This window comes from Bufo gargarizans, chromosome 3 (assembly GCF_014858855.1).
Source record: "Bufo gargarizans isolate SCDJY-AF-19 chromosome 3, ASM1485885v1, whole genome shotgun sequence".
Taxonomy (NCBI): Eukaryota; Metazoa; Chordata; class Amphibia; order Anura; family Bufonidae; genus Bufo; species Bufo gargarizans.
In genome coordinates, this window is record NC_058082.1 from 49,808,686 (window position 1) to 49,821,822 (window position 13,137).

Genomic DNA, 13,137 nt, shown 5'->3' on the forward strand with positions numbered 1-13,137 from the left:
AGAAAGAGTACTAAAGTGGCCTACATAAATCATCAGGGCGGAACAAAAGTACCATCCCTAATCTTCCTCTGCCAGGAAATTTTCAAAATAGCGGAAGACAGGAACCTGACCTTATCCGCAATACATTTGAAGGGGAAAGAGAATACGGTGGCCGACTTTCTAAGCTGAGTACAGCTCAGTCAGGCAGAGTGGAATCTGAACGAGGAGATTTTTTCCCAGATTGTAACAAAGTTCGGGACCCCATCTATAGACCTCTTTGCCACCCGGAAAAACAGGAAGACAAAGAGATTCTTCTCCCTAAATTATACAGAGAATCCTACAGCGGTGGACATTCTGGCTCAGGATTGGAGCCAGGAACTCGGCTATGCCTTCCCACCTATTTCCCTAATTCCGCAGGTTCTGAAGAAAGTGCGGAGGGAGGGAGCCACCATAATCATGGTAGCCCCCAAGTGGCCCAAGAGAGTCTGGTACTCCACCCTCTTAAGCCTAGCCAGAAGCCCTCCCTGGGTGATCCCTCCAAGGGAGGATCTACTCTCCCAGGGGCCCGTATGGCATCCCAATCCGGGGATTCTTTAATTGGCAGTATGGAGATTGACAGGGACATCTGGTTGAAGAGAGGGCTTTTTAGCAAAGTTGTTTCCACCCTTCTAGGTAGTAAAAAAACTTCAACAGCTAGGAAGTATAATAGGGTTTGGAATGTCTTTTCTTCCTTTCTAGGTTCTAGCCCTGATCCATTTAGTCCTCCAGAGATCCCTAAGATCTTAGACTTTTTACAAGCAGGCTTAGACAAGGGGCTCAAGGCCTCCACCTTAAAGGTCCAGGTGTCGGCCTTGAGCTACTTTTTTGACTCCCAATTAGCAATCCATCCGTGGGTCAAGCGTTTCCTTTCTGCCGCTGCCAGAATCTGTCCTTCTGTTAGACCTCTTTCCCCTCCTTGGGACCTGAACACGGTCTTGACGGCCCTAACCGATAGACCCTTTGAGCCCTTATTAGAGGTCCCTATTGACGTCTTATCCATTAAAATGGCGTTCCTCCTGGCCATTACCTCTGCTAGGAGGATCTCGGAGATCCAGGCCTTCTCGGCATTTCCACCCTATATGATTATCCAGGATAACCAAATAGTTATCAGGCCCCTGCCTTCTTTCCTTCCCAAGGTTGTCTCCGATTTTCATAGGAGCCAAGACATTGTGTTGCCTTCTTTTTTTCCTAACCCCTCCAATAGCTTGGAGGAGAAGTTTCATTGCTTGGACGTTAAGAGATGCCTGTTAGTCTACTTAGATGTTACGGCTCCTTGGAGAAAGGATGAGAACCTCCTGGTCCAGTTTTTAGGAGGAAATAGGGGGAAAAAAGCATCCCGCGGGGTTATTGCTAGATGGGTGAAGAAAGCCATAGCTAGAGCTTACATTTCCCTGGGTCTCCCCCCTCCTTCAGGTTTTGGGGCCCATTCTACTAGGGCAGTGTCTACCTCGTGGGCGGAAAGAGCGGATGTTTCTTTGGCCCAGATTTGTAGGGCGGCTACCTGGAGCTCCCCGCATACCTTTCTTAAGCATTACAGATTGCAGCTCCATTCTGATGCCCTTTTTGGGGAAAAGGTCCTTCAGGCTGTTGCCCCCCCCTAGGTTCTACTTATAGTTTATCTTGCACTGGGTGCCGTCATGGGTGAGGGGAAAACAACATTGCTTACCGGTAATCGTTTTTCTCGATACCCATGACGGCACCCGATATTTCCCTCCCCAGTTAGATATATATATATATATATATAAATATATATATATATGTATGTATGGCATTTTGCCAGATCTATATGAAGTAATATAGATATGAGCAGCAGGAAAAAAAATAAAAAAAATAAAAAAGGGGGTCTTTAACCCTTTGCTACTTCTCTCCGGAGAACAATTTATTTCTTCCACTGGTGTTGGGTGGAGGTGTGTCCTTTTTATCTTCTCAGGTTTCCTGTCCTGATGGGAGGTCCTGAGTCGCACTGGGTGCCGTCATGGGTATCGAGAAAAACGATTACCGGTAAGCAATGTTGTTTTTTCATTTTTGTGTTTTCATTGTTCTTCATTATTTCATTTTATTAAATTTTTAAACGTAAAAAAAAATATTTTTTAGCATCTCTAAGAGGCTACAGTATTAACTAGTTAGATTTCTTTTAGCTTACACTGTAGTTCCATAGAACTCCATTTGCGGTTGTCATATGTTAGCCTGCAACTGGCAGGCCAACATAGGAACTGCAGCTCTAATACACTGTGTCTTTTCAGAAAAACTCAGCACATTAGAATGAAGGACCGGCTTATCCGATCGACGCACAGTGAAGGCGGTCTTAACCTGGAAGCGCGCACTTTAGATGGCATGGTTGCGCTTGACCACAGCATCTAAAGGGTTAAGTGCATGCGATCTGCATTTTATTGCCGGTCACAGACATTAGCTGCAGCACTCTCCTGTTTGAAACATCATAGATCTGCTGGCTAGGGTGCCCGCTGCGCTCACGAGGGGGTGTCATATTTAAAGACGCTTTCTGGGAGCCTAATTGTTAGGGCTCTTTCACACTTGCGTTGTCCGGATCCGGCGTGTACTCCATTTGCCGGAATTACACGCCGGATCTGGAAATACGCCAGTGAACTGAAAGCATTTGAAGACGGATCAGTCTTCAAAATGCGTTCAGTGTTACTATGGCAGCCAGGACGCTATTAAACCTGGTTGCCATAGTAGTAGTGGGGAGCGGGGGAGCAGTATACTTACCGTCCGTGCGGCTCCCGGGGCGCTCCAGAGTGACGTCAGAGCGCCCCATGCGCATGGATGACGTGTCCATGCGCTCACGTCATCCATGCGCGTGGGGCGCCCTGACGTCACTCTGAAGTGCCCCGGAAGCCGCATTGACGGTAAATATACTGCTCCCCACTACACTTTACCATGGCAAACAGGACTTTAGCGTCCTGGCAGCCATGGTAACCATTCAGAAAAAGCTAAACGTCGGATCTGGCAATGCGCTGAAACAACGTTTAGCTTAAGGCCGGATCCGGATTAATGCCTTTCAATGGGCAATAATTCCGGATCCGGCCTTGTGGCAAGTGTTCAGGATTTTTGGCCGGAGCAAAAAGCGCAGCATGCTGCGGTATTTTCTCCGGCCAAAAAATGTTCCGATCCGGAACTGAAGACATCCTGATGCATCCTGAACGGATTTCACTCCATTCAGAATGCATGGGGATAATCCTGATCAGGATTCTTCCGGCATAGAGCCCCGACGACGGAACTCTATGCCGGAACAGAACAACGCAAGTGTGAAAGAGCCCTTAAAGACATATTTGTCAATGCTTCAGTGCTACAAAACATACAGGAGAATACAGTACTATATATATTTTACTTCCATTCTTTTACAGACATTCATTTTCCTCATGTTCTTCATTCCATTCCACTCCAGACCGCTTTAATTACTTCTTTCAACCGTGTCTTGTCTCTGCAGAATTTGACATACAGACATCTTAGATTCCTCACTTTTCTATCATCCTCCCGTTCCTTGTGCCCTCCTGCTACTACCACCAATACTATGCTATGCTCCACAATGCCTCCAAATAATATACTGCAGAAATAACAGTGCCGTGCAGATAGTCCCTCATAGTAATAGTGCTCTCAGGTTGCCCTCAATAGAAAGTGCCCCTACAATACCCCCAATGGCAAGAATGTTGGAGTGTCCCATTAATAGTAGTGCCCTCCATATTGTGCATGATAATAATCATAACCCCCTTAGAGCCGCTAGTAAAGTAAGGCCCCCTATATTGCCCCCAGCAGTAACAAGAACCCTCTATAAGGCACCCCTTTAAAGCCCCCAATAGTAATAAGGCCAATCTATAAGGCACCTGTTTACTGTCTCCAGTAGTTATAATGCCCCTATTGTGGCCAACTCATTTATAATACCCCCTTTAGTAGCTCCCAGTATTTATAGCTAGCAGGGCCGCACCACCAATTAGGCAAAGTGAGGCGATGGCCCCAGGCGGCGCGGCCCTGGTGACAAGTGGGGGGCGGCGGCGGCAGGCCACAGGGAGATGAGCGCTTCCATTGCGGAAGCGCTCAACTCCATAGTCATCTGTATCGCCGTCCTCAGACAGCGATACAGATAGATGTGCTGTGGCGGGGCAGGGGAGGGATAGGCGTCTCCCTTCCCCGTTCCTCTGATAGGCTGCAGGCACTAGGCCTGCAGCCTACCAGAGGCTGGTGCAAGCGGTGCGATGACGTCATGAGCCGTACAGCGCGGGACACAGGCCGAAAGAGGCCTGCGACACATCGCTTCCAGCCTGATGGAGGTAAGTATTAGGCCTCCTGCACACGAACTGCCCATTGCTGTATTGCGGACCGAAATTGCGGATCCGCAATACACGTCCGACGTTCTGTGGGCATTCTGCATCACGGATGCAGACCCATTCACTTGAGTGGGCCCGGAAATCCGGACATAAGGAATGGTGCGGAACGGAAGCATAGAACGGAACCCTACGGAAGCACTGCAGAGTGCTTCCGTGGGGTTTCGTCTCGTACTTTCGTTCCGCAAAAAGATAGAACATGTCCTATCTTTTTGCGGAACAGCTGGATCGCGGACCTATTAAAGTAAATGGGTCCACGATCCGGCGCGGCTGCCCCACGGTTGGTGTTCATGCATTGCGGCCCGTATTTTGCAGGCCGCAGCATGGCCACGGGGCGCACACGTTCGTGTGTAGGAGGCCTAAGGTCCCTTTCACACGAGCGTGAATTCGGCTCGGGTGCAATGCGTGACGTGAACGCATATCACCAGCACTGAATCCTGACCCATTCATTTCAATAGGTCTGTGCACAGGAGCGTTGTTCTTCACGCATCAGTTCTGCGTTGCGTGAAAATCGCAGCATGTTCTATATTCTGCGTTTTTCACGCAGCCCTGGCCCCATAGAAGTGAATAGGGCTGCGTGAAAAGCGCATTGCATCCGCAAGCAAGTGCAGGTGCAATGCGTTTTTCACTGATGGTTGCTAGGAGACGTTGTTTTTAAACCTTCAGTTTTTTATCACGCGCGTGAAAAACGCATCAAAACGCATTGCACCCGCGCGGAAAAAACTGAACAACTAAACGCAATCGCAGACAAAACTGACTGAACTTGCTTGCAAAATAGTGCGAGTTTCACTGAACGCATCCGGACCTAATCCGCAACGCTCGTGTGAAACCAGCCTAAGGCTGGGTTCACACGGGCGTGACGGATTGGCTCAGGATGCAATCAGGATGCGTTCAGTGAAACTCGCACTATTTTGCAAACAAGTTCAGTCAGTTTTGTCTGCAATTGCGTTTAGTTGTTCAGTTTTTTCCGCGCGGGTGCAATGCGTTTTGATGCGTTTTTCACGCGCGTGATAAAAAACTGAAGGTTTACAAACAACATCTCTTAGCAACCATCAGTGAAAAATGCATCGCACCCGCACTTGCTTGCGGATGCAATGCGTTATTCACGCAGCCCCATTCACTTTTATGGAGCCAGGGCTGCGTGAAAAACGCAGAATATAGAACATGCTGCGATTTTAAAGCATTGCAGAAGTGATGCGTGAAAAAAAACGCTCATGTACACAGCCCCATTGAAATGAATGGGTCAGGATTCAGTGCGGGTGCAATACGTTCACCTACTGCATTGCACCCGCGCGGAAATCTCGCCCGTGTGAACGCAGCCTTAGGCCCCTTTCACACGGGCGAGTTTTCCGTGCGGGTGCGATGCGTGCGGTGAACGCACTGCACCCGCACTGAATCCTGACCCATTCATTTCTATGGGGCTGTGCACACGAGCGGTGATTTTCACGCATCACTTGTGCGTTGTGTGAAAATCACAGCATGCTCCTCTTTGTGCGTTTTTCACGTAACGCAGGCCCTATAGAAATGAATGGGGTTGCGTGAAAATCGCATGCATCCGCAAGCAAGTGCGGATGCGGTGCGATTTTCACGCATGGGTTCTAGGTGACAGTCTATTCACTGTATTATTTTCCCTTATAACATGGTTATAAGGGAAAATAATAGCATTCTGAATACAGAATGCTTAGTATAATAGTGCTGGAAGGGTTAAAAATAATAAAAAAGTTAACTCACCTTCTCCTCTTGTTCGCGTAGATGCCGGTCTGTTCTTTAGCTGTGGGCTAAAGGACCTGTGGTGATGTCAGATCACATGCTCCATCACCATGGTGATGAACCATGTGATTGGAGCATGTGATCTGACATCACCTCAGGTCATTCAGCCCACAGCTAAAGAACAGACCGGGATCTACGCGAACAAGAGGAGAAGGTGAGTTAACTTTTTTATTATTTTTAACCCTTCCAGCACTATTATACTAAGCATTCTGTATTCAGAATGCTATTATTTTCCCTTATAACCATGTTATAAGGGAAAATAATACAATCTTCAGAACATCAATCCCAAGCCCGAACTTCTGTGAAGAAGTTCGGGTTTGGGTACCAAACATGCACGATTTTTCTCACGCGAGTGCAAAACGCATTACAATGTTTTGCACTCGCGCGGAAAAATCGCGCATTTTCCCGCAACGCACCCGCCTCTTATCCGGGCAAAAAACATGACGCCCGTGTGAAAGAGGCCTTAGGGTTTATTTTTTTATATGATACTACTTACTGGCACATGATTGGGTTCATCTATAGGGGCACTTGCTACTGGCACATGATTGGGGGCACTTGTTACTGGCACATGATTGGGGTCATCTATAGGGGCAATTGCTACTGGCACATGATTGGGAGCATCTATGGGGGCACTTGTTACTGGCACATGATTGGGGTCATCTATAGGGGCAATTGCTACTGGCACATGATTGGGAGCATCTATGGGGGCACTTGTTACTGGCACATGATTGGGGTCATCTATGGGGCCACTTGTTACTGGCACATGATTGGGGGGCATCTATGGAGGCACTTGTTACTGGCACATGATTGGGGGTCATCTATGGGGGCACTTGTTACTGGCACATTATTAGGGGGCATCTATGGGAGCACATCTTACTGGCACATAATTGGGGGGGCATCTATGGGGGTACTTGTTACTGGCACATGATTGGCGGCATCTATGGGGGTACTTGTTACTGGCACATGATTGGGGGCATCTATGGGGCACTTGTTACTGGCACATGATTGGGGGGCATCTATGGGGGTACTTGTTACTGACACATGATTGGGGGGCATCAATGGGGCACTTGTTACTGGCACATTATTGGGGGGCATCTATGGGAGCACATCTTGCTGGCACATTATTGGGGGGCACTGTGGGGGCATCTATAGGGCAATTGTTACTGGCACATGTGTGGGGTTTGAGGAGGAAAAAAGTTTTTATCCCATAGGGAGGCGCCACTCTTAAAATAGTTGTCTGCAAAGTTGCTAAATAATTAGTAAAAATATTCTAGAATATTTTTGTATATAAATAATTTTCATAAAATATTACAAGAGTCACTATCTTTGACAAACTGGAAATAGATTATTCAGTGGATTTTTATCCAGTAGTATATAAACCAAATCTATAAGGTAAAACTTGGTTCATACTCACTTCACCCAGGAGGAGAGATGGGGGATAAACTCAATACACCCCCAAACCCTTCCTCCTGCGCCTGGCCCGCTTCTAGAATGTCAGGAAAAAAATGGCAGTCCTTCAACTGGAACTTCTTGTCAATTCCTTTTATTGAACAGTCAGGATGGGGTGAGGAGGAGGACCAACGCGTTTCAGGGATATATAAGTCCCCTTCATCAGGAGCATGTCCACTAGGGGACAAACTAGCTTATTTAAATTGAATATGGCGCCAAAAAACAGGTTGTACAGCGTCACTTCCGGTTTGCATCCACCTCATGCGTTCCAACGTGGAACGCAAACCGGAAGTGAAGGTTAGAAGGTGCAAGAATCACAGACAAAGGTGATACAATCATTATAATGCTTAGCCATTGTTCGGCTCTGGTAAAATACTTAACAGTACATATAGGGATGTGTCATACACAATCAACATACATCAATTGCATGTAATGACCGGCAACACGCACAGGGAGGAAAACAGGGAAAGCCCTGCCCAAGGGAGAGGGAAAGGTGGTGACCCCTAACTCACCTTGCAGCTGGCACCTGACTGCCCTGACGTCCCTAGACGGGTTCCTCACCCGTGCGGCGATCACGTGCCTAAACCCTGGCTTTCCCTGAAATGAGCCCTAGATAATGAACGGGCCGGTGGGATCGCTAGTCCTCACCACTGCACTAAGAGGGAAACACCAGGGAGAGGACAGACAAACACAGACAAACACAAACACCCAGGTGGACGGCAACAATTGTCCACAAAGGTCCAACAGGGATCCGGAGGGTAGCGTTCTAAGGCAACACTCAGAGAACGCAGCAACACAGCTCCAGTGGGTCAGAATAGATGTCCAGGCAGGAAGCTCTATATCTGGCAACCAGAGAAGTGTGAGAGGGGAATATAAGGAGGATTGGGAGTGCTGGACAAGGAACAGCTGAGAGAAGGAGCTACGGATCCCTGAGTGAGCCAAAAGGGTTTGTAAAGCAAACCCAGAAAGCTACAATAAGGAAACTTCCCTATCTGACATAGAGCGTGCAGCCAACCGCTGTGACCTCCTGACCCCGGGTACAACGGAGTCAGGCGTGGCTCTTGACACCCTCGTGACATTGCATTATTCTTCGCCGGCTGAAAGTCCGTGACCGGAAGTGACGTCACCCCCGGTCTCCGACTCCCAGAGACTCATGACAAATAAAAGTTTCAAAGAAACTAGCGAGGTTTAGCGCTACAGAAATAGGGAATAGAAGTTAGGGGTAGACATGCCTAATCTTTAGGACGAAAGAAGGTCTGTTTAAATAGTCGGATAGATGCTGTACCCGAGTCCCCGCCCACTTCCGGTTAATGGAACGCAGGCGGCTGGACTAGGGCTACTTCCTATATGTGATAGTTACTATGCGCAAGGGCAGGGGGAGTGGTAAGGGGAGCTAACAAGCTTAAAAAATTGCTAAAATAGGCAATTACATATATTCATATAACAATAAGATGAATGGACATAAAATGTATTAATATAAATGTTGATATAAAAATATATATAAATATATAAGAATACTAAAACATTAATGAGAGGGATCTAATATATATATATAGAAAATTAAAATTAAAAGGGGAGAATCTAATGTATATGAAGAAGGCAAAAATAAAAATCCTAGTGGTAAAGCCATATACACAAGCATAATGTATTAAACATGGATTAGTCTAAAGAATATATATGGGGTAAAAAATCATAGTACTGATGATATTAGTTAAATGTTAATATTGACCGAGGTCTGGTTTGATTAAAGGCAGGCAGCTAAAAACCTGCCTCTCGGATTCCTGAATGGACATGTGTAGAGGTATCTTTCTCATATCGCTATTAGATAGACCCTATTTGGCAATCATTGATATGGATCAATTCTTTTTTTATATATAATAATAAAAATATATAAATAGGAAAAAAAAATATATATATTATATATAAAAAGATATATTGAAAAATTACAGGAAAAAATTGGTACGATGTGCAAGTTTGTCTATCCATGTTCCTGACTAGATATCCGATTTTGTTTTTTTTGGGTTATCAGTAGTTAGTAAATTCTAGTGTTTCATTAAGCCCATGAGGAAATAAGGTGTTCAAACGAAAGATCCAGTGCATTTCTTTTCTGCACAATGTTTGATAGGACTGCGTGATGTGTTCTAACGGAGTTAATTTTAGTAAAGCAGGATTGCTGTTGTGTTTCTCCAGAAAGTGTCTAGATACACTATGTGTAATAACTCCTCGCTTTATGTTTGACCGGTGTTCCGTCATTCTGTCCCTCACTGCTTGGGTGGTTCTCCCTACATATTTTAGATTGCATGGACAGGTTAACAGGTAGACTACATTCCTGGTGTTACAGCTGATCTCTTGTCTGAATCTCCATATATCGTTTGTTGTAATTATGAGTTCAGTGATCCCCTGATTCATCATAATACAACATTTACATCTAGCGATCCCGCATCTATGTGTGGGGAGCATCTATGGGGGCACTTGTTACTGGCACATGATTGGGGGGGCATATATGGGGCACTTTGTACTGGCACATGATTGGGGGGCATCTATGGGGGCACTTGTTACTGGCACATGATTGGGGGGCATCTATGGGGGAACTTATTACTGGCACATTATTGGGAGCATCTATGGGAGCACATCTTACTGGCACATAATTTGGGGGCATCTATGGGGGCACTTTTTACTGGCACATGATTGGAGGGCATCTATGGGGGAACTTGTTACTGGCACATGATTGGGGGCATCTATGGGGGCACTTGTTACTGGTGCATGATTGGGGGGCATCTATGGGGGCACTTGTTATTGGCACATGATTTGGGGCATCTATGGGGGTACTTGTTACTGGCACATGATTGGGGGCATCTATGGGGGTACTTGTTACTAGTACATAATTGGGGGCATCTATGGGGGTACTTGTTAATGGCACATGATTGGGGGGCATCTATGGGGGTACTTGTTACTGGCACATGATTGGGGGCATCTATGGGGTGCTTGTTACTGGTACATGATTGGGGGGCATCTATGGGGCCCACTTCTTACTGGCACATTTTTGTAGGGCATCTATGAGAGCACATCTTACTGGCACATTATTGGGGGGCAATGTGAGGGCATCTATGGGGGCACATCTTACTGGCACCACTGAGGCCACAAAGAAGGGGGAGAGGAACACTATGGGGGCTTCTACTGAGGCCACAAAGAAGAGTTATTTTATATGGGGTGCTCTGTATAAGGGCATTTTCTACTGGGGCACATTATGGTGGGCACTATTGGGAAGAGGGAGAGGAGTACTATGGGCTCATCTATGGGGGGCACTAAGAAGGGGTATTTTATACTTGCTAATTATGGGGTACACTGAGGGCATCTACTGGGACACTATATATGGGGCATTTTATACTGGTACATTTTGGTGGGCACAAGGAAGAAGTGGGGAGAGGAGGACTATGGGGGCATTTACTGGAGGCACTATATAGGGGTATTTGATACTGGCACATTATGGGGGCACTATGGGGACATTAGTTTAACTGGGGACATTAAAAGGGCGCATTTTGTGCACTGGCACATTATAAGGAGAATTTTTACTACTGGGGGGCATTAATATGGGCTTTATTACTACTGGGGGTCTATGGGGAACATGATTACTAGTATGGGCACTATGGGAGCATTATTACTTCTGGGGCACAGTGGGGACATGTTGGGGGCACTGTAGGAGCACTATTACTACCATGTGTGCTCTAGCAGAGAATTGTTCCTATTGGTGGGACTTTATTATTTTAGGGCACTGTGTGCCAATAATTATTGAAGGGCACTATTTGCATGGTACTTCTAGTATCAGGGGGTTTATCTGTTTCTGCAGTATAGTATTGGGGAGCACAGTGGCACAGTATTGGGTGTAGTAGGATGATTTGTCCAGAAGATGGGAGAATGATGGAAAAGTAGTAAACTAACATTTAGTTTGTCAAACTGCAGAGACGAGAATTGGCTGACAAATGGTGGTCTGGTCTGAAGGTCTGAAAGGAGAAGATGAGGAAAGAAAACATCTACATCAAACAGACGTCACTGAATGTAAGAGGTATGTGGAGCTGTATTTACCCTGTATGTAGGGGTGGATGGAGGCGTTAGTAGTACAGTACTATCTGCACATTGTAATAAAAAAAAAAGTAATCTGCAAAATACTACATATTTGTGTTAGAAGTTGTGCTTTTTTAATTCTTAGAATAACTATACCGCCATTTTATTTGATACTTTTGTGCTGATTCTTTTTTCCCCTCTATATTAAGAGACACTATAGTCACCAGAACCACAACAGCTAAACGTAGTAATTCTGGTGTCTATAACATGTCTCTGCAAGCTTTTTAATGTTAACACTGCCTTTTCAGAAAAAAAGGCAGTATTTACATTACTACCAAGGAACACCTGTAGTGGCCACTCATCATTAATAAAGTTTACTACTCTACGAGGTGTGTTGATTTTTTTTGTGTGTGTGTGTTGTGGGGGAGGGAGTGATTGCATGCTAGGGTGTGGGAAGGCGGGATCCAGGGGGCCCAAGTAAATTCTTGCCCAGGGTCCAATCAGTATTAAAGACGGCCCTGGTGGTAATATACATGACCAGCGTATTGTCGAGTAGTTTTACCTCCCACTCTCCCCTCCTTCCCCAAATAAAGACACAACTCCTCCGGTGGATTTTATTGGCCACAGCAGCCATTTATTTATTAATAATAATAATTTAAGCATAAATAACATATAACATAACCAATCCAAGGCCTTCCCCACCTGAAGGCCCCCCGCCCAAGAAAACCTTCCAGACCACAGAGAAACATGCCCAGCACGGAGAGGGTCATTGGAGCCCCGTAAAACCTGATGGATAACAGTCCGTGCCCTCAATTAAATTACCTCCAGCCGATAAACGCCAGTTCGGAGGCAGAACCGGTAACCATGGGCACCATCTCGGTTACCCGGATGGGCGTCTGCCCCTTTTCCAGCTGAATCGCTCCAGCCCCTCCCTTTTTGACCCCTGAAACACCGCTGTGCTCCATGACTCCCTCCACATGAGGAACACTCGTGCTTGAACTTGCACTTGTCCCCATACTTACATCCCCCTTCATTGAACAGGAAGCATAAACCCTTTTGTGAGGCCGCCGAGCGCTCCGCTTGCCCAGAACCCCCGGCTCCCCCTGGAAAGGACTGCCCCCCCCGATCTGAGCTATCACCCTCATCCACAATCTGATGTCCTTATGATCTCACCGGATGGTGGACCGAACCGCTTTTCGTTGTCTAAATTGCTCATCGTACGGCAACCATCCCATCCCCCCATATGTCCGATAAGCCTCTCCTATTGCATCCAGGTAACAGAAAAGCGCGGAACAGTTTTCCGGCGCCTTTTCCCCAATGACACTGGCCAGGATCACGAACGCCTGCATCCAGTTTGAAAAAGTCCGCGAAATCAAAAGGCACCGCTGCTTATCCTCGTCCTCCCTCCTATCTCTATCCAAATTAAACCGTTCTAGCGGGAGCAACGAGAATATGTCCACGTAATCCCCTTTCCATATTTTTTCCTTCAACTCCGACTTAA